Source organism: Anneissia japonica, unplaced genomic scaffold, assembly GCF_011630105.1.
Source record: "Anneissia japonica isolate Jap-2015-1 unplaced genomic scaffold, ASM1163010v1 scaffold287938_len408866_cov212, whole genome shotgun sequence".
In the NCBI taxonomy this organism is placed as follows: domain Eukaryota; kingdom Metazoa; phylum Echinodermata; class Crinoidea; order Comatulida; family Comatulidae; genus Anneissia; species Anneissia japonica.
In genome coordinates this window covers 149259-176086 of record NW_022696173.1, presented here as the reverse complement: position 1 = coordinate 176086, position 26828 = coordinate 149259, and the positions used below count along the sequence as shown (strand labels likewise).

At 32.6% G+C, this 26828-nt stretch overlaps 1 long non-coding RNA gene across 1 annotated transcript; it reads left to right on the top strand.

Annotated features, from left to right (window-relative positions):
• Positions 1-666: 666 nt before the first annotated feature.
• LOC117101729 lies at positions 667-26312 on the top strand. The gene is made up of 6 exons (XR_004444311.1): positions 667-705; positions 13957-14024; positions 19562-19649; positions 21307-21393; positions 22208-22290; positions 23664-26312. It is a non-coding gene; the product is annotated as an uncharacterized LOC117101729 (long non-coding RNA).
• Positions 26313-26828: the final 516 nt, after the last annotated feature.

The window sequence follows — 26828 nt, the reverse complement described above, 5'->3', positions numbered from 1 at the left end:
AACATAACATTTTGGGTGTGCCCCTCGGTGTTAAATCAAAAATTTACTTTGGCCCTCAAACCGATTTTTATGTCCACCCCTGGTCAATATGAACTGTTACATCACAACATTGTAATTAGGTCTGCAAATGATGCTATTGGTTATGAAAGTTGCGGAACTTGCCTGTAATGTGTGATGTGATGATGATGCTGAAAAATATTGATGATTAATTATGTTATGATGATATAGTAGTACAGTATATGATAATTGAGAACTACTGTACTCTTGATGAATAGTGATCAGATAATAGTGTCTTAATGTGATTACTAATGATGTCGTTAAAGAGTGTTATACTACAATGACATTTGTACATCATTCAATGGCAGATTCAAGGAACAGCTTGGCCCTAGCTTCTCTTACCCCTCCCCCTCCCACTTTTTTTTTAATGGAGAAAAATAGAAAAATATATTCAAATTTGAAAGTTCCCATAATCATAAAATTTACCCAATTTGTGAAAGTCATTTCCAGGGCCCCCTCTATTTCGAATTCCTGGATCTGCCACTGTCAATCATAATCAATCAAGCTAAGGGTAAAAAAGGGGTTTTCCTTTTCCAGGATGATGGTTTTATGGATGAATTAGCTAAAGAAAATGCTGCCAAGAATGCAATGATATCCAAAACTGGAGATAATACCTCACCTGTAACACCAAGAGAATTACAACAAAAGGTAAAATATACGTGAATTACTTAGAAAATATATAAGTACTAAAATTCAGATCAGGAAGCTTTTGATTGCAGGATGACGGTAGGACGTAGAACGTAATGACATCACACAAAGTCATCTGTGCATGCGAGAACTTTAAGTTCTCGTCACAGGTATTCTAGGACGCGATTTGCCAGATATACAATGTGCAGAGAATGTAGGACAATCACTCATGAGTTTATACGTTTTAGTGTCACATGCAAATCGAAAGCTCTCTATAATCTGAATAGTCAAGTGTCAGTTGCTCTCATCTCATTGGCTGAAGCCAGAGGCCCAGACTTTTAGAGGCCCTGGGAAATCTATCAATCTAGTATAATATATTTTTAAATAGTATATTAATCTATAAATATTGTATGAATAATCTATTATTATTTCTGTGGCATTTTAAAATTTATAAAATTTCTTTAAGAATTGTGAGAATTGAATTTAAATTGTTCAATTTTTATAGAAAGTCAAAAGAAATCTGATTGTGCTTATGCATATAAAATTATATAAATTTATATGTTTTTCGAAATGGACCACTTGAGTGTAAGAATTGTCATTTAACTTGTTATATCATCATTTGGAATAAATAATAAAAATCTAAAAAATTTATTATAACCTGGAGCCTAGTAGTAGTAGTACTGTAGTAGGTCATTAGAGTGATGGTAATATTGTGTTATACTCTGATGTCATTGATATCGCCAGGACATGTGTTGAGTTCGATCAATCAAGGGAGACAGTTGTTTTAAACCGTGTGACCTTTGATGTATAAAGGTCAATGAGGTCATGCCCTAAACACTATAAAGCAACATTAGTCCCATTTATATTTCATCAGTTTGACAAAAGTTATATAACTTAAATAGGATTTCCTTTAGGTGTTTTATCTTTTGAGATAATAAATGTTGAAATTATACCAATATTACATGTATACTGTACAAACTATGCTGAATTTAAGTACTTTTTGCAATCCAGTGTGGTGAAGCAAATATTCATGTTTTAAATTTGCAATTTGATAATCTGCTTAATGAGTAAAAAATGCTAATAAATACAGTGATTAATTAATTCAGTAACTTTTTTTATTTAAAATATAGTAAACCTGACTAATAGAATAGAGGTGTTTTGAACACCTTTCATTTGTCATTTGTACAACATCAAAACAATTTCTCCTCCTGAGAATGGCTTAAACATTGTATCTTTTTTGTAATCTAAACAGAAAAATACTGTAGAGGTAGCTGCATTCTGAATAAATGATTTGGTAGTATTGAGTAGCGTATCTAGGGGTTTTCAGGGGAGGTGATGCAGGCCCTCAAAAAACTTACACCCCTCCAGTCACCTCCCACCTCACTTGAAATAATGGAAGCAAAAAATTACGCTCAAGTAGTTAAAAATCACTAGCGCCTCCCCCTCACCTAATCATTTTGACTTCCAATTCATCTTCCCCTTCCTCTCTCCCCCCACCCACCCATTTCAAGACTCCTAGATAAACCACTGGAAGAAATTTCTTCATTTGTAATAAAAGATATGTGACAAAAAAATGTCTCCATTTGGATTCAAACACAAACCCATTCGGATGTCTACCACTGAGCTTCTGTATGAGGCTGGATACAATCATGTAGTATACATTTTCCAGGTATTGCATATAGAAAATTATTTAAACCAACAATCAAATATCAATTATTTTTAGATAAGCATCATGTCCCATCAAGATTTCAAACTTAAGACTTTTGAATTATCATTTGGATCTTCTATAAACAGTGTTATGAAGTACAGTAGGATACACATTTGCAAAATTTTTATTTCTCAAAGGCATTACGTGATATGCAATGAATAGTAGTAAATCACATTATAATACATATGTGAACCTTTGGTATGAGAAACACCTCCACTGGTGATAAAGCGGATAGATTTTTTTGAAAAATGTATGTCCCCATTAAGATTCGAACCCAATAACTTTCCTTTACTGTTCAGATATTCAAGCATTGAGCTATGAGGTCATATGGTGTATCCTCAAATTGTCCCATTGAGAAATTGAAATGAAAAAAGTACAGTCAACTAGACAATTATCCATAGGTTTATGTCCATGTTTACAGATTTGAATCATCATGGCTAAAGTTAGCTTTTCTTTCACTCCTATATCCTGTCTATATTTTCATTTACTTCCATATTTTCTTTGTTTACCTTTTCTTTTCCATTTTCCTTTCTTTTCTTTTCCCTTCTAATACATTTTCCTTTCTTGTTCCTTCTTTTTCTTTTCTTACTTTCATTTCCTTTTCATATTTCTTATTCTTTTTTTCTCTCTTTACCTTTACTATGACACATCCAACAGTACTGTACCATGTCAAGTGTAGTGATCCAATCTACAAAATGTTCAAACATGTAACATCAGTCATCGAATGCCTCCTAAATCACCCAATCATAATATATAGAATTGAGGATGTTGATATTTTTGATATGCAAAGGATAATGAATGCAAGCACACCTAAAATTATACGAACACGCTGGAATGCAACTTTAAGTGTGTCAAACATGTTTGACACAATTTTCACCTGTTACCGATAATTTACTTAGATGAAACTTTACTCTGTGATGTACTGTATGGAATTGCATGCTGTAATTTCAACACAGTATTCTTCAAGGTTTTTATACAGTACTATCTGTATTAAGAGAATATTATCTATATAGTTAAAACAAAATTTTATGTTTGAAATGCTAACACCATACCCAATCAAATAAGCATCCGGGTGCTTACACCCAGCACAGCAGTAATAATTCCTATGTTATTTTAATGACCAAATGATAATAAATGATGAATTAGTTAACAATGAAACAATGAATCAGAAAAGTGTTTTCTAAAATACAAATCCTACATTTTACCTCTTACATATTTATTGAATATTTAAGGTAGAAGTCTGCTTCTTTTTTTTTTATCTTCCCATATAGGCCTACAGTATAGGCTAAAACTTTTTAAAATCAAAATTACTCTTTTGGTAGGGTTTTTCAGCACATCAGTAATAATTTCCACAGTTACTGAAAATTATTATGTTGGAAATAAAGTTTAGAATTTCTACACAGTAGTAATATGTTTTGAATTAATAACAATGAAAAGAATGAATAAGAAAAATTTTACTTCTTTCATACAAATTTGTTGAATGTTTGAGGCAGAAGGCTGCTTTTTTCAATCTTCCCGTATATAGTAGTTCTATATTTTATTAAATCAAAATTACTCTGTTGGTAAAATCCTATAGGGTATATAAGCATAATCAGAATAGCAGTAATAATTTCTATGTTATTTTAATGACCAAATGATAATAAATGATGAATTAGTAACAATGAAAACAACAAATCAGAAAAGTTTCTACATTTTACCTCTTACATATTTATTGAATATTTAAGACAAAATACTATTTTTTTCAATCTTTCCATATAAGTTTTCTTAATCAAAAATTTATTGAATATTTAAGTCAGAATGCTACTTTTTACAATCTTCCCATTTATATAAAAGAAGTTTTCTTAAATTTGTTGAGTTTTTTAAACTGTAGGGTGTATAGCCTTAATTAGCAGAGCAGTAGTAATTTCTATGTTATTTTAATGACCAAATGATAATAAATAATGAATTATGAGTAACAATATAATATAAACAATGTATCATGAAAGTTGTTTTTCTAAATACAAATCCTAGATTGTCATGTCTAAGGAATGCTGCACCTTTGTTTATTAATGTACAGTAATTCCTTGAAATTATATCAACTCTTAAGACCCCCTGTAACCTTAACTCTTACTGAGTCACATTCTTATACCATAGTACACAGTACAAGGTAGTTGAATCACGGATACTAAGTACAATAGGATTTATGAGGGAATTATCTTATTGCATGATTGCTTAAGACAATATTGCTGGACAGTAAAGTCTGGTCCAGTAAGGATATTGATAAAACAAATTAGATGATCACGGTACTGCATTAACACCTATGTTCAAGATTCAAAATTCAATATATTTATTGTTCTTTGTTAAAATTACAACTGAATTCTACAAATTTAGAAATTAGAGACAAGTAGAGAAATTTACAAGAAGTAAATGTATCAATAAATTTCATAAACAAAAAGTATTATAGATAGGCCTACAGTATGCATAAACATATAGGAAACTGGAAAAATGATGCCAATAAATTATTTTGTTTACTTCTTTGTAAATAATTATATTCATAATATTAATAAAGCTTGTATTTGTTATTGATTACTAACCATGTTTTGGTCCATGCAAGGAATACAGGATAGTGCTGTACTTGTGCATTGTTTTTTGGCAAGAAAATATAATTTTAATTTTCAAAAAGTAAACTTAAACTCAAAGTTAAATATAAAAATTAAATTGGTTTTAACAAGCAGTATGTAAAGCTTTAAGATTATTTTATACCTTGCAAAAAGCAAACAAAAAGTGAGTGCATTTTTAGAGTGGGGTTGTACCCAAGCAACACAACTGAGTCAATCACTAAGAAATTGATTGACACTTTCTTGAGCATGCCATAACATCCTTGTGGGGTTTACAGAACACAACCATAAACAACTAAATATAGGCATTGCAACCCAATAAACAACATGAAAAACCACAAGAATTCTTTGAAAATTTAAACAAGCGAAAAATTCTATTATAAAATTAAGACACCAATCAGAGGTCAAAGTTTATCGAGTCAAGAAACAGGTGTTGAATAAGCATTTGAGATTCGAAAGGTATTTTGTGTTTAGTTTATAGAACCCAACCATAAAATGCTAAATACAGGCATGATACCCCTATAAACAACATGAAAAATCCACAAGAAATGTTAAAATCTAAACAAGGGAAAAATTTCAATCACAAAAAATTAGGATACCAAACACAGGTCAAAGTTTATTGAGTCAAGAAACAGGTGTTGAATAAGTGCATTTCAGATTCTTAAGATATTTTTGATAATTTATTAATTCTTTGTCTGACTCACTGGGTGAGATTTGTCTTGTATTATGTTATAAATGTCTTGTAAAACAAACGTTAATATACTAAATTATGAGTAATATATGATTTATAATCATTTGAACTATGATAATTTCATATAAATAGGAATTTGTACTTTTTCAGAATTGTTATTTATATTGATTGAATTGATTGTATATATTTTGTCTAGTACCCGGTAGAACTAAATCATCACAGCACCTTTGTGAACTGTTAATGTAATTTTTGATACCGTAATCATGATAACATTAATAACATAATCACATTTATTTATATAAATATAAGCTGCCATTATCTTGAAGAGATCATTAATAATGTAATATCATTATTAGTTATTTCATTTATTTCTAATAATTGAACAGACTTGCAAACCGATCCGCCTCTGCTGTTCTTTTCTCACAACTCTATTAGTCAAATCTATCAAATGTTCCTTTACATTAAACCCCATCCCAAGAGATTCCATATACTATTACATTCTTAAATATTAATACTTTGTGTTGTCTTTGATAGTATATCCTAGATATATTTTATTGTATGACCAATTGGTCTATTTATATAACTTCATTGTTAAAGATTACAGCATGCTATAGGCCTAATACCTTGATATAATTGTTTTCAACTTGATTATGGAATTTGGTATTGATATGTTACCTAAACATTTAACTTTTTACGAAATCAAAACAATACCCTGCTTAAGAACGTTTTGTGTGGTTTTCAAAATTCAGTTTATTATTTTTTTACATACATACAATTTCATATAATATATTATTATTATTATATAAATGGGAAAAGTTTACAGTTAAGATCTAAAATGATATAGATATGAATTATTATTATTATTATAATCTGTTAGTAGATAATTATCAATAATTGTTTAAATTATACCAAAAGTAGCTATTAATAGTGTATTGGTAGCCATTGCTGAATTAGGGAACTTTCAAACTGTGTAGATAATCAAGTCTGTAATGCTACATAACCAACAACAATGTATTCGTCACAGCCCTCAGAGAAAGGAATGCTGAAGTTAAATTTGGCACCAGTCTGAGAATCATCATATTCATTTCAAGCCAGCATTTATGCTTCTTCTCATGTCCGCACAGAGGCTCCTACTGCTTTAGTAACTTCTTGCTGCTTGTGCATTTTTTTTAGGCCGAGTAATCCGAGAGCTGTTTTCAACTCCTTAGCACTAACTCTAGTACTCTAGGTGATACTTTAGCATAAAAAGTGCACCTACTTACTAGTGTTACACTTTATGATTAAGATATATTTAATCTACAAATGCTACAGTATGTCAATTGCTCCTTCATATTTTAGCTATAATTTTTTTGCTTTCATATATTTCCATGGTTATTATACACCAACTACCATATGTTTTGTATTTCTAAATAAAAAAAAATTACCATTTATATTATTGTCTAGTGTGTGGACTGTACCATGAAGGTCCTGGGAACCTTATTCTTAATTACATCATTGTTTTAATTTCCATCCTGTTGGCTCTGCTCCCTTGCCCCACCAGGGATTCTAGGTAATCCCCCATATCCCAGATTTTGCATATCCTGCACCTTCCTAATGGTGATTCTTGATACAGCCCTGCCTGTGTGAATCATAATGGTCTTTACCATAGACAATCTTATACCCTTAAAGTGTATGAGATTGTCTACAATGGTAAAGACCAACCTCCACCACAAGTTTTATTATTAATACTCTATGAATTTTGATTAGTATACTTTTAGTAAGGCACTTCTTCCATTTTTGTTTCTCTCCATTTAGGAATAAAAATGTGTAATTGTAATAGATGTCATGACATTGAATTACGGTACGAATAGGTGCAGTAGGCATATATGGAGTAGAGGAAAGTTGCATATTGTGCCCGTGTGCCAATCATTGATCCAGTGACCAGGGGCAATAATATATTACAATAAAGTTTCAGTCTTGTGTAGCCTCAAGCTACTTGAAATTTTATGATTCTATAAAAAAAAAGTACGATGAAAAGAGTATAGTAACTATTGCTCTTAGTTAAATAAGCAAATTTGAACAGTGACCCTGGGGACCCGATTGAGCTGTAGTGCAACACAATTTTAGTTGTTAATTGTGCAGTAACCGGTACACCTGGAGAAAAATCTCCCACTTGTTTTCTGAAGATGGCCATTTTATGTGGTGGAAAAAGGCTTAAACACCTCATAGAAAAGATGGTCCTGTATTTCATAAGGAAAGTACAGTAGTGTGATAGAATAGGACCAGAGGTGCAAAGATCTCCATGGTTCAGTTCACACACAGTGGGTACCACCAGTAGTATACTGTATCTACTGGTCTTGAAACGGGGGACTGATGGGGGAAGGGTGTGAGGGTGAAGTTAGGGCCTCGTTGATTAGGTGAGGATGGAGGAGGGGAAGACTGCGAAAGGATTGGGAAGAGGTGTGTGTGATACGCCACTAGGTACCCTGATATTACTTTATGATATAGTAAACTTGCATCATTTCTTCTTTGACTAACAATAATTTTGCAGCATTTCATTTACTCTGTAGAATTCTAGGTATTCATCATACGGTAAATGGCTGCTTGAATTGTCATGAGCAATGCCAGGTTTGCTAACACCCATAACTTTCAACTAAGGTACCAGTAGCTTGTAGTTACTCTACTGTGATGTTATGCATTTTGTGGCATGGTGTTTTATTCCTTTCCTGTATTTTGCATGGACTGTTAATTAAGATAAAAAATTTAGTTTAAAATGCAGTTTTTACTCATGTTCAGATTCATTTCTACTTCATATACTGTAATTACAAACAATCTTACTCCATTTATGCTATACCTAATTATACACTCTGTCAAATCTGTCATTTGATCAGTGATGCAACTAATGTCTAGGCTCTCTGGGGAATAGCCCTGGCCCACAGTCCAAAGAGGCCTCATATGAGCCCCTGACCTGCTACTAACACCCAGCATTCTACTACAGAGCCTTGACACTCAGACAAGTCAGGACACTAAAACTAGCAATAAAACAATATTGGTTTTCAACTGACAAATTTTTCAGATTACCTACTGTACAGTGTAATGTAGTCTTATCAGTCCTAATTTTTATAAAATAGTTTTAAGGTTGGGTGGTGGATTTACTCAAATACCATAGACCCCTCTGCCATTTTCGAGACACCTAAATACCGTAGACCCCTCTGCCATTTTCGAGACACCTATGGGCCCCGACATTTTCTGGCCCCCTGGGCCCCATCCATGACTCGTTACACCACTGCATTGGATCAGTTTTACAACCCTGAAATATTTTTGTATATTTTTAAGTCTGTCAATTCACACTACTAATTGCATTGCCCATGGATGATGATGTCATGCTTTCACATAATACTGCCTGGATACTAGCCTTTGTAATGCTGTTGGTTGCATAATTAACACAAATAGTTGTAGTACACTGTTAACCCAGAATAATATACTCTTCACCTGTGGGTATTGCTGTTTATCTTGGAGTGCTGTGTTCCCTAATACACTCACAAATTATTTATTTGTTAATGTTCCATTGTTGTTATTGAATGTAAATTTTCCTTTATTATGATTATGAATTTTAATAAATGTTTTATTTTTTATTTATTATGTTTATAATCCTACTCCTACTTATCATTATTATATAATTGGTAGTAACATTATCATCATCATCATTATCATCTTTTAACTGTCATCATTAAAAATGCTAGTTGTCATTAAATCAACTAAATTACCACACACACATCGCTAGCCCTGAATCATTATTAATCATCATCATCTTCATTATCATCATCATCATCATCATCAATCATCTTATCGTCATCTTCATTATCATCATCAATCATCATTATCGTCATCTTCATCTTTGTCATCATTATCATCATCATCAATTTCATCATTATCAGCATTATTATCATCTTCATCATCATCGTTGTAATCATCATTATTGATAATATTAAAATTAAAATCTTCTTAAAATTATTAGACCTAAAATATAGATACTGTTTATATATTATTATCATAATCATAATCATAATCCAAATGATAATTACCAGTATCAGTATCACAAGATATAAGATCATCTTTTTTAATAATCAGCATATTAATCATCAACTATTTCACAATTTTTATAAGGTTCATATACTTAATAGCCTAAGACAGAGAGAGCCAAGGGAAACTATTATATATTATATTTTTATCTATGATAAAGTATCCTGCCAATGTTGTGTAAGCAGGAGGTATGGTGTAAGCGACCTTTAGATGTAGGCTCCAATTTCAGAAGGACTTCGCACCTTCGTTACTGACGGTATTGATGTCACAGCACAGTCATAATGTAGGCTACTTCTAGTTACTGAAAACAATTTACGACCATTTGTTAGAGGATTATTATTATTTATGTCATCAAACGTTGCTGTAATGGTCGTTCCCTGAAAAGTTCTGAGTTTATCTGGAATTTTAATAAACTTAATCAACATTGTTGCATAGTACATTCTGTTTTCACCTGTGTTGATATATTTTACGGTTTCAGATGAAATTGATTTCATTTGGAGTGTAACTTTAAAAATAATAGCTGTGGTTTACTGGTATGAAAATTTGCAGTTTTCCACAGAGTGACCTTTGTGTCCAAGTATTGAATTATTAATAACTTTACTATATTATGCTTTGTAATATATATGCAGCTGTTGACAAATCCAGAATTTTTAAAATTCAAATACAAACAAAAATTGTTTGGATGGTAATCATCAATATCATATTCTCACAAATGTTAAAAAAAAAATGCTAAGTTGTGACTGTACTTTGCATTGTTTTTGTAAGTAAAGTAATTTATAGGGCATTTTTTTGGTTACGGATTGCTCGGATAAAGTCATTATAACTGTTTATTTCTTTGAGGGTCCCAACATGTCATGCCGAAGGGCTAAGGTGGATCAGAACACCAGGGTTTACGTTTACGTAGGTACATCCTGCCTACAGTAATAGTCCGTAAGCACAGTGTAACTGAGAGAGTGCATAAAGACAAGCACTCACTGCCTCATATGATGCTCCCTATGAGCACTAGACAGTGCGTGGCCATCTGTTGATAGTCAGTGGCAGTCTGAACAGATCGTCATTATAAATGATCCATTGTCGGTGCTTCATGTGCATTCTCCACAGAATCGCATCGGTCAACGACCATCAGACGAATGTTTAAAGTTCTTTATTGAGAAGGCTTGGTTTATAGCTACTGAAGCCCTGAGCGGGAAGATGGATCAAACCAGTGATGATAGTCTCAGTGCTTATAGTCTGCTGTCGGTGCTGATAGTGTGCTGTCGGTGTTGATAGTCTGCTGTCGGTTCTGGTAGTCTGAGTGGGATACTGATAAAATTATTATTTGAATTATTAATTATTATTGAATTATCTGCTGTCAGTGTTGATAGACTGCTGTTGTGTTAAAAGTCTGCTGTCAGTGCTAATAGTCTGAGTGGGATGCTGATAGGCTATGTTCTCACACGGCAGCTAACGGTTAGCAGGATCCCGATCCTGCTAACCGTTAGCTGCCGTGCATCCATACGAGAAGACCCCGATCTGGATACCAAGAATATGATGATTGAATCACTGGCCAATAAGAAACTGGAAATTGTAAACGCGTACGTGTGATTGGTTGATAGAAACGCGCTCACTTGCTAACCGATAGCGCTTGCTAACCGTTTGCGGTATCCGGATACCACTAACGGTTAGCGCTAACCGATCGGGCATTCTCACACAGGTGCTAATGGTTAGTGCTAACGGTTACCTCCCGATCCGGATACAGGGCTCTCGTGAGAACCAGGCTTAAATCTGCCATCAGTTTTGATAGCTCGCTGTCAGTTCTCTAGTCTGCTGTTAGTTCTGAAAGTCTACTGTCAGTTCTACAGTCTGCTGTTGGTGCTGATAGTCGGCTGTCGCTGCTAATAGTTTGCTGTCTGTGCTGATAGTCTGAGTTGGGTGCTGATAATCTGCCGTCAGTGCTGATACTGTAATCTGCCGTCAGTGTTGATAATCTGCTGTCAGTTCTGATAGTCTGCTGTTGGTTCTGACAGTGGCATTTGTGCAGATAGTCTGCTGTCAGTGCTGATAGTCTGCTGTCAGTGCTGATAGTATGCTGTCAGTGCTGAAAATCTGTTGTCGGTGCCGATAGTCTGCTCTAGTTGCATAATTTATCACCAGGTATAACTAAATTGGTATCCTCTTATAATCAGTGGTATTGCGCCAAAGTGGGGAACCCAGTGGCTTCATAAGATTGGGGCTCTTGCAGATGCTGTGGCTGCTTCAACACAAGGTTCTGTGGACGGGGTCCAGATGCCAAAGCCTTGCCATACGAGAGTGCATGGTCTTGCCTGATTATGGAAAGCCCAACACTGAAAAAACTTAACTTAAGCCTGGTTTCCTAACTCTACACTGTCACTACAGTGTTTTCAGTGCAGTAGTTGTACTGCTTAGCAATCCCCAGAAATCAGGAATGCTCCCCGATTTGACCGAACCAATCAGCATCACCGAAAACTGCCGGCAGTATAGTGTAGTGGTTGTATGGAAACCAAGTTTAATACCAATAACAGTTATCTTAACATGAACCAGTGTTTCAATGTCTATGGTTGCATTTAATACACTGATATTCAATTTTACATAGGCCTACATCAGCCTATACATGTATACAGTACATTTATTTCATGTTCACATACAGATTGAACAAACAATACACTACAAACTCATAACCTAAACACCCATGAGATAAAGAATGATAAAACACTGATAAAAGATAAATATTATTTGTTAACTATTTACTGAAGTATATATTATTGTTTATTTAATAAATATATTTTTTGAAAGCATTCTATTCAATTCCATATCCATTTGTTTTTCCATTGTTGTACTGACTCGTTAGGACCAGAAGTAGCAGCCTACATTCTGAAATTAGAATCTTCTACTGTCCCATACTCTCACTATGAGGATATAATAAGGAACTCCCTATGTTAAGTACATCCTGTCTTAAGCTCTATTGTATAATTGTCACCCCATTCAGTTCCTTTTTAAAAACTGAATCTTTTAAATTGAATTGAATGCATTGTGCGTTTGTTGTTTTTAAGCATTGCTTTCTAATTTGATTGAATCATTGTGGCTTTTGTTGCTTCTGTGAGTTATGTTTGAGGGATCGTAAAATTCATTTTATTGGTGTTGCAAAAACACTGCAGAGAATATGGTACAAGTCATAAAAGATAAAATCTCTTTAATAGTACTATAAAAGTAGATTATCAGTGTACTGTTAATATACAGGAGAAAACATTTAATCTTGAAAAGATATACAATTAAAATATCATCAAAATAAAGATCATCATACTTGCTCATATAACACAACACAGAATTAAAAATAATATTTTAATTTGAATGTATTTTATTTTCAAAAACTAAAATTATGTATTTATTTATTATTTGTCTTCTTTTAATTTCTCTAGCCATTTATGAGACTAAAAGCTTTTCATTTTGTTTAAAATCAAATTATATAATATTTGGACAATGCTGAAACATATTTTCATTTCCCAGGTATGGGTATAGAAATTTACTTGCATATTTGTTGGCTAATAACCATAAAATTGGGTTGAGTAAAAGATTCAAATTATATTTAACTTAAAAAGAACCTCTCTTCCTTCCTCATTATTTTTTAACTGGGATAGGGTTGTAATCTAATAGATTATTTGTGGGATGTAAACCAAATTTAAATATTAGTTTTATTGTTGTTTTTATTATGTTATTATTATTTTTTTTTTTAGTTTCTGTTTATTGTTGGTTAAATGTCTTGTATATTTTGAAGAAATGATCATGATAGCTGTTGTTATTGTTATATTATTTTCTCAGTTTTTATTTAACAAGTATATATTATTAACAAAATTTGTTAATATAAACTTTGGTGTATTTATAAAGATTATATTTGTTATATTTGTTATTGTAATTATTTTTATTGTAGCCTTCTTCTGTAATAATAATGACAATCAAATCTGTACACTTTCAACTTACCAATTAAAATATTATCAGTGATTGTTATTACAGCTGTAATTAGTATCAATGTTATTATTGTTGTTAAATGTTACTATTGCTGTTGTTTATTATAGTTAAGTTGCAATTAGTATTGTTTATCAATGGCGTTATAAATATGAAAGTGCTAAAAACAACTTAATCGTTTTTTTCAAATGATAATTATAGATCGAATAACTAATGACTATTATATATTATTGTTAATATTCATATATTGACAGCATGAAGAGGATGACAATGATGATGGTCTGTCTCGAGTAGAAAAGCGCCGGGCAGCAAGACAAAGAAGGTATGTTTTTAATAGTCTTCTTTAACTTGGCATATTTCATAGGGGTTTTCCCCACTCTGTTTTCACATAATTTTGGATTCTGTGCCAATGATACAGTTTCCTCATTAATCAAGGCAAGCATTGCTTTTTTTGACAGTATATTTGGTTGAAAGCTTCTCATGCTAGCAGATACATCTACTGTACTTAGATACATCTACTGTACTTAGATACATCTACTGTACTTAAATACATCTAATGTACTTAGATACATCTACTGTACTTAGATACATCTACTGTACTTAGATACATCTACTGTACTTAATACATCTACTGTACTTAGATACATCTACTGTACTTAGGCCAAATAAAAATTAAAAAATTACTAGTTTCTACTCCCTTTGCACCTCCATCTTCTCTGCCTCACCAAATTCTATATTTTTTTATAATTTTTACAATTTTCTTTATTTTATGAAATGTATGAAAATGAATTCACATCAGTAAAATCCCCCTCTCGATCGTTTATGATCGGGGATACATATGGTATGAATCATGCCTAATGCTGCTTTTATTTGCTTTCAATGTGTCTACTTGGTAAATATAGGAAAGTAGTAGCTGTTGACCATCTTGGATTTGCCGTCTCGGAGTATAAAAAAAAATGTGCCCTCATTCTCCTACTTCTTTTTAACTTGGCCTTATATATGAAAAGCGTACAGCTACCTAAACGGCATGAGATGAACCCATATCTAGACAACCATTTTTCAAGGTTTCTGTAAAATTTGGTGGTGCTTTTTTTTTTATCTGTGAATCATTCTATTAATATTATTAATATTGTTGCACAGACGACTCTCATGAAGTTCCACCTTGTATAGAGTTATTATAAGCAATTCTGTAGTTCAAAGGGGGTAAGCACACCTCAGGTATAAGCCTCCCCCCCCTATTTTACATCCTATTTTACATACCAACTTCTCCTCTGGCAAAAGCCCTAGGTATGATTGGAATGAGTAGCTTAGCTGACTTTTACAGATACCCTAAAAAAAAATCAAATGTTGGGTTTGAATTACAGTGGGCATGTGTGCTGAAAAATTGACTTTTTATGGAAAAGGAGATTCCCCAGGTATAAGCCCACCTCCCCACACAAAAAAAAAAAAAAATAAATAAAAAAAAAATTGGTCCAATTTTGTATTGAAGGGGATGGGTCTATACCAGAGGAAATATAATGTATAATATAAACTCATTTTTAATAGCACTTTCCTTATTTAAAGAAATTCTGATAGCAATTCCATATAGACAAACACATTTCAAAAATTAAATATCATTCATGTAAATTAGCACATAAATTATTAGAATAATTATCGATGAAGGTACTTAGTGATGTAAAATCCATGGGTAGCTCAGCGTGGCAGGTAATGGTGAGTGGCATTTTAAGTTCCTGGGGTTGCTACTTAGAAGAACACTGCAGCTGTGTTGTGAGCAACAACAAGATGGCGGTTCACCTGCCTGCAGTTTTTAGTGGTAAAGTCTGTTGAACTTGATTCAAACACAAATCAGTGCAATCTCCTAAGGTCAGGGGGCAGGTCCGGGGCTTTGAGACAGGACAGGCGCGGATCCAATAGGGGAAAATGGGAGTCACGTTCTCCCGTTTTGCCACTAAATTTTTAAATTTAAATTCATATCAGTGTTATGCATTGAAATAAGAGCTACACACTTATCTATTCTGAAAATGTTGTGCCTTCATATTTCTACAACTGGGAATACCTACAGCGTTCATCACTGATTGATTGATTGATTATCTTCCATATCAATCTGACAAGGATAATTTAATGTAATTTCACACTCTTTGTTTTTTTGTAATTTTGTGAATACTGTACTTACAGGATAAATTTGCAATGTTACCTGATCAGATTCACCCTTTAAATATAATAGTCCAGCCTGAAGCACTGTATTAGAATGCCTGTGAAGCCAAACCTTCTATATCTTTTAGTTTGTATTCTGTATTTCAATTAATAATATTGGACAAGAACATTAACTTGTAGCTGTGGCATGCTGAGAATCTGTTAGTGATGTAGGAACGAGTATTGTCTTAGGCTCCAGAACCATTTAAAAATGAGTCATCTGCTTGCAGTGTCTTCCACTATCATCATCACCATCATCATCATTGCCAACGTCATCATCGTTATTATCCTCGTCATCATTATCATCATCAGTGTCACCATCATCATTATCGTCTTCATCATCATTCTCAGTATCAACCTGATTATTATCTTCCTCATCATCAATGTCATCATCCTCCTTAATCATTAGCATCATCACTGTTATCATATCATTATCAACATTATTACCATCATAATTATCATTAGTATCATTATCATCATCACTCCCATGCCCCGGGGAGCTCACTTGTATACCAACCTTACGGGGGGTGCAGCAGCCACTCCAAGACATGAGACACTTGTGCTACCTATTTTACTGAAAATTATTAGGGACTTGAACTAGTGTATCATTTAGCAAAATCCAGTGTCGGTTGAACTACTGTACTATTACGGCCATGTAACCTACCAAATTAAACTGGCACTGGTTTCCGATGGCGAATAAGACCGCGGTTCTGTCTGTTCGCGATCCCTACTGTTTGTGGCTATGTATCAACGGTAGGTTTTGAAGTTTAGCACGGAGGTTAGCAAAAAATCTTTGTTTAAATCTTGTGAAAAATTATGCTACTTTGATTTTACTACCAATTTTACCTGGTATTTCCCACACTTGTGCTACCAAGTCCTCTCAAATGTACCCTATACATGCTGAAAATTTTCCATAAATTCCCATACTTGTGCTACCAAGTCCTCAAAAATACCCCCGTAAATGTGGCACCTACACGTATAGAAATATTCAAGAGTGAGCCCCCCGGGCTCCCATGATCATTATTAAAATCATCTTTATCATCACTATTATCCTAATCATCATAATTACCAGCATCATGTGTAAATATTTCAGTAGCAAACCCATGGAGAGCTGTTTTCAGTTGACAGGAGCTGTTGTACATATTATAATGTAACATGAATGTTGCAAATTACACATCTTCCCCTGTTGCTATTTGACAGCCTAATAGACAGTATGACATACTTCATAGAGCTTTGAACTCAGTTAAAATACTCAAGATGCATTAGTATTTTGTTGATATTCATAGCATTGAACAAGAAAATGTATTTATGAATATATTATGGATTTAAGCATTGTAGAAATTATGTTTAAAAGGGAACGTGAAAGTAAAAAAATTTCTCTGTTAGATAGATAAAAACCTCATAGTATTCCATTGTTGTTACAAGATCTACCAAGTCTTGAACATTTTATTCAAATCTCAAACAGACTCAGGCATTGGTGGCCTCTCTCAAGCTCTCACACTCAAGGCAGTAGGGGGGAGCTCCAGAAATTTGCCGACAGGGAGTTCGATCCAAGGGGTCGACAAGATCCTTGGTCTTGGTCCCCAGAATAGAAGTCCCAGGTAGGGTTCATGGGGAGAGTTTTTATGGCTTATGCCCAAAATTGTGCTTTTAAACCACAATATTAGTAATGGCAATCAAAATAGTGTGGTATTTGGATAGGCAAATTAATATTTTTTTGGCCGACGATCTCGTCGTGGCGTCAGATGAGGGCTGTCTGAAGGGGACTCCTGCTGGCGCCATCACTTTATCAAGGACCAAAAAACTTAAATAAAAAATTAAAAACACCTGAATTATTTTTATATAAACAATAGACTGAACTTAGTCACCAAAGATGACGTCATCAGTTTCGCCGAGTGGGTGTAAAAATGTTCACAAAGCCGAAAGAGCTAATGCATCGGGCGGAGTCGAAAGTGGTGTATATTAAATCGTCTAAAATGTAATGAAGTTCGCATAGAAGATACTTTTTATATCAACGTTTACATTTTGAATGATTCATAGATTCATGAGACTAAGTGTGATTTGATTTACATTTCCATTTAGACTAAAAATAGGAAGTTTTGAGATGCCTTCTAGTGGGCCTAGGCCAATCGCTCGCTAGACCCACCACATCTAGCGCTGACTAAGGTGATAGATGTTAATTTAGAGGTACACAATCAGCTTAAATTTTGTTGCAATTTCTGTATGAAATAAAACTATTGGACAAACTTAAATTGCTGAATTGTAGAATAAGATGTTTCTTTTGACTACAATGGCCAAGGAGTCAGAAGAACATTGTTTGTATGACTCTTTCATCTAGGGCTAGGCCGTGTTTATGCGATGAGGCTTTGCAAACATGTTCAAGTTTTCCATTTGTTTTCACTCCATTTCAAATCTAATGGGTCAAAATTCTGACATTAAAGAAATATTTACCAAGGTTTTTTGTTAACTTATTTTACGATAAATTGTACAAATAAATAATTTTGAGGATTTTAAAAACTATCGAAATTTATTTGATACCACCGGATTTTTGAAGTTATACCCACTATAACAGTTTTATTTTGGTGACTAATTCGGTCTATTGTTTTATTTGTGATTTGTTGGCTTTACAATAGTCCTTTACACTAGTTGATTACAATTTTGAGGCTCTGAAAAACTTATCAAACTTATCAAACTAAAGCTATATACTAAATTGCAATGCGACTAGTTTTTTGCTTTCCCATTTGATGTACTTTCTGATAGGTCAGAGTGGCACTTGCTGACCGCTCTCATGTTACTGTCCTACAAATGGAATATAGAGGTTTTTGATAACTGATAACTAATTAGAATCCACAGAAAGGAGTACTCCCACACTATGGGTCAACTGACTTATTTTTTATTTGAGGTTCAGGCAAATAGCTTCACACGTAATCACGCTACTGGAGGCATTCAACATTGTCAGTTTTGTTACCATAGAGACCAACGATATCCCATGGGCACAGACTAGACATTTTGTTATTTTTGGATGGTCTCTGTAATATTGTATTTGAGGCTTGTAACATTTAATATAACAACTCAACATTTATTACAATACTGTAATGTCATGTATGTGGTTATGCGGTATATGTAAGCAAGAGATGTAGTATTGGTAGTTTTGTGTTGGACCTTACGCTGTTTCATGTGAATCTTTCTGGGCAGACTCCATTTGATATGTTTTTTTTTTGTATTATACTTGTTGTGATTGTTAAAATGATCTTATGAATATTATCATGGAATTCTATTTTGTGGATATTATTAGCATTTAATTATTATCAAATAATAATAATAGATAGATTTGTAAAGTGCAATTAAACAAGGACTCTATGTGCTCGACAATACTGTATCAGTGCCCTCCCCTTGAAAAAGGAAATTGAGAAGAAAAGAAAATTCTACTTAAATTTTGAGTATAAGACTCCATTTCCAGCCTATAATAGTGCCATAATAATAAATTTTCTTCCCTCAGCCCCAACCATTGTGGGGCTAAGGTAGTATAGACCCTCCATCTGTGAAGGTCCCTCTCTGCGCCCCCTCTATTGTAAATTCCTAGATCCACCACTGTGTAGGTACAGTAGGAAGAAAACGAAAAAAAAAGCACAATACAAATTCCTATTGTATGTTTTTGTTTTGCAGGCAGGCGCAAGAAGAAGGGGCAGGTAATGGAGGAAGCTCAAGTCCATTAATTAACAATGACAGGCCTAGTAGGGATCGACGCTCTGGGGTAAATATTCTGTGCATACCTGTACTAGGTGTTATGTGTCACCAATGATTGTGCATATAATTTGTGGGGTGGAAGTGATGGTTGTGTGTCTTTCCTATGTTTATTATTGTTTTGTTTATCATTTCCTAATTTAACATTTTTAATTGGTGCGGTACTGTATGTTAACTAATGCTGATTAATTGGACCCTAGATAGTCTGCACCTTAATCATGACCTTAACGCTTAAATTGAGAGTTGAATATCTAAATAATGAAGACCCTGGATTCTTTGTAACTATGTCATCTTAATGAAGATTTGCAAGTCGTTGAGTTTAGCTATAGTTATAATTTGAAGAGATTCAAACCCTTTATTTTGGATTTTAAGATGTGCAACATCTTGCAGAACAGACGACATCAACAACATTAAGAACTCTGTGCGATTACTACCAAACTAAAACTCAGTAGTGTATTAATCAGGGGCAGATCCAGTAGGGGCATGGGTGGGCACGTGTGCCCTTCCCCCCAGTTTTACTGGCAAATCTTAAAAATTTTAATGCAAATCAATGTTATGTGATACTCACCTATTCTGAAACTTTTATGCCCGTCCGTTTGAAAAATTCTGGATCCTATTCTGTTAATAGCTATGATTTTTCACTGGCTAAGCCTAAGACCCCAGGCCTTAAAGGGGCTCACGGCTTTAAGAGGCCCTGGCTATTTATCAGAATTTTTGCCCCATACATTGGCCGAGTAAAACAACATCAAAATACTTCCATAAAATATTAAATACGCCAATTTCTAATTTTTGATTTTCAGATTTGTGAAATTGTTAAACTTCAATTTGTTTTATATAGATTGCAATAAAAAAAATTATCGTATTGTATCATAAAGGTTTTTCCCCCAGGTTAGTAGACCCCAAAGAAGCATTAGCCAGGGGCTTCAAACCTCTTTGCTATGCTGCTGCTACAACTCTACCATATTATGTAGTAAAAATCTTCCTAGCTTTAGTTTTGTTGAAGCATTTAGTCAGTAACTTCTGCTGGTTCCTTGGAATTTGTGTAGTAATGAAATTAAGCATGAATCCATTTCTTCTACCCAACTAAACCATTTGTCTTATTTGATTGCATGCAATTCAAGTTTAAACACTTCTAATTATAACACAATGGCAACAAAGTTTTCTGTGACTGCTGTTATTGTTGAGTCTGTGTCAATATTGTAATCTACTATTTTTTTGTGATATATAGTTTATACAAGTATTCATTCTTACTTTGGTGGCATGGTATTGTAATGTCAACAACCTCATGTGAATGATGATTGTAAATTAATTTATTTTTGATAACAGTTGCATTGTTTGAAAATTGTAAACAATCCTTGGTTGATCTTTCTAATTCATGCTATGTTCCATATAATGTTTGGATTTTGTAATATAGTGATATTTTTCTTACTATTGCATGGTTAATTATGTTTTCCATGTTTATGACTCATACTTTCTTGTTTTTTAAAATGTAATTATTTTTCTTAAAATTTACTACATTGTGCTTAGAAATTGTGAAAGTACTTTAGTTAATCTTTATAATTGCTGTGCTTTATATAATTAGTGATATATTTTCCATTGCATGGATTGATTATTTGATAACCAGTGTTATATTTCTTTTCATTGAATGCCTGAATGTGTTACTATAGCTTGATTCTGGTGGATTGCAACAAAAGTTGGATTTGGCTAATCTTACCATTTCCCACCTAAACGACGAAGTTGACAGGTTGAAAAAAGTACAGTAATTGTATCATTATAAATTTGTTGTATCATATTTAGAAATATAATTTTTTTAGATAAAATATAATGTTAAATAATAGATTTTTATAGCGCATCATGCCAAAATGCCTCTATGTGCTTAGTGATTCAGCTCTTTGAGTTTGATATTTTGAAAGTTGGAATTAAAAAAAAATGTTACCCTATAAAACTAAACCTACTACTTAAACTAAAGCATTGTAGGCCATTGGCTCCAAGGAATTTATCCGCCCTTTATACTTATATGATATATTGTATTATGTCAGTTATAATTAATTCTAATAAAAACAATATAAAAATCACTTTTTCTCAGTTTTAAAATGTATTATAAACAGAATGAACCTAAAATGACAAAACTACAGGAAGAACAGGAAAAGAATAGATTCTTTTAAAATGAACCAAAATCATTACAAAAATAATAGGCCTATATAACTTTCTAACTATGTAATATTAAAATATGAAATACAAACATTCAGTGTTCTGAATACATAATAAATGCCTAATTTGCTGAGACATTACTAAAATTAAATATATTTGTATACTGTTATATTTCTGTTTCGGACTGGGAATAACTAATCCTGTGCATAGGGCATTTATCAAATTATTAAAACCATTGTCGTAATTTTTTAATTTTACGTTTTAAAATTAATAATTTTATTGTGTACTCTTTCAGGGGAAGGAGGGGTTCACAGAAAAGAATGTCTTGTACTCTTGTAAAAATGATTAAAATAATGAATGTAATTAGCTTTATTGTTGTTGACTGTTTTTAAGCTTTCTTTTATTCCATTTTGTTAGGAAGTGTCAACATTAAAGGAAGATCTTCAACGGGAACGAGATGAAAAGGGTTCTTTGTTAAAAGCAATGACGAGTCTTACAAGGTATGCAATGCAATTATACATTTCTCTTGAAGTTTGTCATATATTTGTTCCCAGCAGCTAAGTTGCCCCAGGGCCCATGGGCATCCTCAGCAGCTTTGGTTCGTTCGTTCATTCATTTATTTGACCAAAATCGATAGTTACAAACAAGGTACAAAAGTAAAATGATGTTAAAAAATATTGTCAAAGATTTCAGTAAATGAAACATAATTTTAAAGTTTACAATGTGGAGAATAAGAATACTGTATATTAAAAAGTCTATTTTTATTTCGTGGTCACTGATGCTAGATTAGGGATGGCAAGCCTCATATGTGATGTTAAAGGCAAGAGAAACAGCAATAAAATCTATAAATAAAACTGGTTATTATAATAATATTTTATATTGAAACTTTTTAATTGATTTTTCCACCTCAACTGTTATTAACAATCATTAGGCCTATCTAGGCTAGACTAATACATTTCAGATAATTGATGTATTTGTGGTTATTGAAAAAATTATCAGTCCCACACATTCTCAATGTATTTACAAAGGAATATTTGTTGATCCATAACAAAGCATGCTGTTCAAATAGAAATTGTCAAGCCGCCAAACACAAATAATATAAATCAGGCCATTGTAAGTGTTTTGAATGGTTTGCTGTGGTTTGCGTCACTCTGTTCTTTTCAATAGTAGCTGAACAAAATATTAAAACAACAAACAAAATGTTTGCAAATATAAACTGTACTTGACTGTGTATATATAATTGGCCTTTATTCTTTTATTGAGTGGACTGATTGACATTTAATGCCTCGCCCACCTAAAACTGAGTGTCTCTGATTTCAGCACAGTCATATTTAAACTTTCTGAAAGCAGTTTATCTCATCATTCATCAATAGGAATATTAATGGAAGAGGTCTCCCTCCAATTAAAGACCACTTTTGGGACTGGGGTTTCCATGGTCTTAGTAGCTTTGGCAGTGGCAGATCCTGAATTGCTCAAACCATAGACTCAAACTGGTGTAGGGGGAGGGGGGACAAAACATTTTCAGAATAGATAAATGAGTAGCACATAACATTGATGCATTCACATTTTTAAAAATTTAGTGGCAAAACGGGGTGGCATGTGCCCCCTATTAGGTCCGCCCCTGGCTTTGGTCTTTCTAGAAATAAATATAAAAGACATTTGTTAATATGGGACCACAAAAATTGGTATGTTGGTGGTGATCTTTACTTGGAGGGATCTTTAATTAGAGGGAGACCTGTATTTGGAGAATTCAGAATTCAATTTCTTCTTGCAGCATGTGCATTCTTATCAAACTTTACTTGACTCAAATAATTTGACTTGAAATGATAATAGATAAAATAAAATAAAGTCAGAGGTTATTTTGTTCTTTCAGATAAAAGTTCTGGAAAGTGGATCATTTTATCCCTAGGTATCGGTGAATTAAATCTACAAACTGTTTGCTGTTTTAACGTCGATCGCTTAACAAATCGTTAATAGCATTCATACATGATGCTGTTTGAGTCGTGATGTGTAAACAAACAACTGCAGTTCTCCATACCTACTCCCTTTGCCTTTTTGTTTTTATCCCTCCCCATGTACTCTCCCACCCCCATATTATTTCCCACATCCAACTCTGCTGCAGATTAGATAATGGTGATCCATTGTTTCTATTGAATCATTTGATAACCTACAGTAAAATGAAACAGGGTAATAAATAACACTACTGCTGTCTACCATAATCACCGTAACAATTTGAAATACTTAGTATTGTTAGAATTATAAGAAGGGTGATGTGAATTATTGTTAATAATTGTTTTTTTTTAATTATTTGAAAGTTAATTTTAACCAATTCCTATCTAAACTGCCTGAAACAATAACAAAATAAAAGCAGTTTTTATACAGAATTGGGTTTTTATTCAATAATTTTAATGAAATAAGTCTTTAACAGGAAAAGTTTACTACAAATATAAAATAAAAACACTGAAAAATTAGTTGAAAGTCTAGTTTTTAATACTTTTATAATTTCCTCTCAAACATTTGTGGTGATTTCCATTGATTATACAAAATATCTGGTGTGCTATCAAATGCTGTGTTGTCCACTGAACGCTAAAAGTTAACTAATACAATGTGCTCAGCTTTTTTACCCACCTTGATATAATTATTTTGAGTGGTTGTGATCTTTTTTGTGATGGGGTGAGTGTGTGTGTGTGTATAAAGTAATTCTGTGCGTAATATAGATGGAGTTTTAATTTTACAATGAGGTAGGTACATATCGTCGCTCACATCACGAACTAACACAATCTACTTTGATTGTGTTAGTTCGTGATGTGAGCGTATACCTAATATTTTTATGAAGACTGATGCAACTTTTATTTTAATGTGCTCATCCATTTTTCATTGGTTGATCCAGTTTATTTCAATTTTAAATATTTTATTTTACTTTGTAATTTTGATATTATAATATATGCCAATGCTGTATTAATATACAACTATGTAGAATTTCACAATAATACCCAACTCGCTATATACAGTACCTTAATATGATTTGTGTAACAGATTTGGTAATGGCCTGTTGGTAAATATTGAATACACAGTAATGCAACACCATCCAACAACAGGTTAAGGTTAATCTTTTCAACTAACAAAATCAAATTACTATGCAAAACAATTGAAAATGTGTTTAATTGAATACAATTGTTTTAAATTGGAAAAAGATCAGGGTTGATTTTAAGCATATTATTAACTGAATATTTTGTAAAACTGATTGTACAAAAAGATAATTCTACAAAATTTGTATGTACAATACATTTTAAGATGAGATCCTTGCTCAATTACTTGCCCATTACCTTGCGTCCAAAAAAAAAAAAAAATTGTATAATTTTCAACTACATTTTAATTTACTTAATCAATTCTTAAAATATACAAACAGTGGAGTAATAAAGAGTAACCTGGATTAGTTTCAGATTTTATCTCTACAACTTGTTGTGATCAATTATTCTTAAAACTAAAAAAAAAAAATTAAAATTAAAGATACCATGACCATGAAAAAATGTTTGAAAATAAAAATCAATTTTAGGTAAGGTTTTGCTTTCAACAAACTTTGAAAAAGAAAATTAACCTAAGCATAAATAATAACTTTTCTATTTTCTTTGCAAATAAATTGACTAAATTTAAGGATTTTGGTAGTGAAAAGTATAAATCAGCAAAATCTGAATTGTTTAGATCTTTGTCTTGTTGAAATATATGTTTTATTTAATCTTTTTAAATGAGCAATGAAATTTTTAAATCAAAATGTTTGAAATAAAAAAGCAATATTGTATTACATATCTGATACATTTTGAGAATCTACTCTATGTAAAAAGTTGTTTTAATGTTTCCATAGTAATCATTTATATATTGATTTGATTGGTCATCCACAAATTGGACTGGAAATCTGCTATTTGATTGGTCAGTTACTTATTCATTAACATAAGTAGAAAATTGTAATTAATCAACAAAATTTTATGTATATTGCTATATAAGAAAACATTTCTAATTTGTCCCAAACTTGCAGTAAATGAAGGAATGAATATATTTACTTGGAATTAATAAGATTCTACCTATGAAAATGTGTATTTCGCCTTCATATATATAGTAGTAGAGCTTAAACATGAAAGATTATTTTTATTCATTTGCATAAAAAAAATATTGTTACTTGGAAGATTTTGACGTATTATTTAACTGCTTAATATTCTGAAATTTTAAGAGATGCTGAGATAGTTAATAATTAATTAACAATCATGTTATTCTTTGCTGTCTATAACTAATAAATTTACTTAAAATATTAATTATTTTGTTTAAAAATATCATAAACCTCCATAAACTTACTGTGATAAGGGGATACTATTGCATAACTACATTTCTCCATGAAGTTATTTAACGTGATTTCATGGTTTGCACTGTATTATAATAATAACATTCAAATACGATTATTATTTGTAGCTGTAGAGTAAAATGTACAGATTGCAAGATGAAATAAATACTCAACAATGTACAGAAACAATGACTTGTTTATTATGCTTGTTTTCTCAACATCTCTTTCCTACCCAGTGGGGATGCCCAGCAAATTAAAGTCCGAGTACATTTCCAGCCAACTATAACAGGGAGATAGTGCCATAATCATATTCCCCCCAGCACCAACCATGGTGGGGCTGTGGACTAGACCTTCATCTCAATTTAAAATTCCTGGATCTGCCTCTGCTACCTCTTCACAGACACACACACACACACTTACCCACACACTGATAATTTCATGGAGAGTGATTTTACCTTGATGAATTGGCTGTTTTCCATACAAACATTGTATTGTTCTTTGAAAGCAGCAATTAGTTAATTCAAGATTTCTACGGTGCTTTATATTCAAGAGCAGCAGTTGAGAGAGTAGGATGTTAGATCGTTCAGAATAGACAGATGAAAGAGAAAAAAGTCTTTAAATATCGCAGCTACATACTGTCACCTTCCCTATTTCTATGTAAGTACAGACAAATGTACTATAAAAAACAAGATGATCAGCATCCTG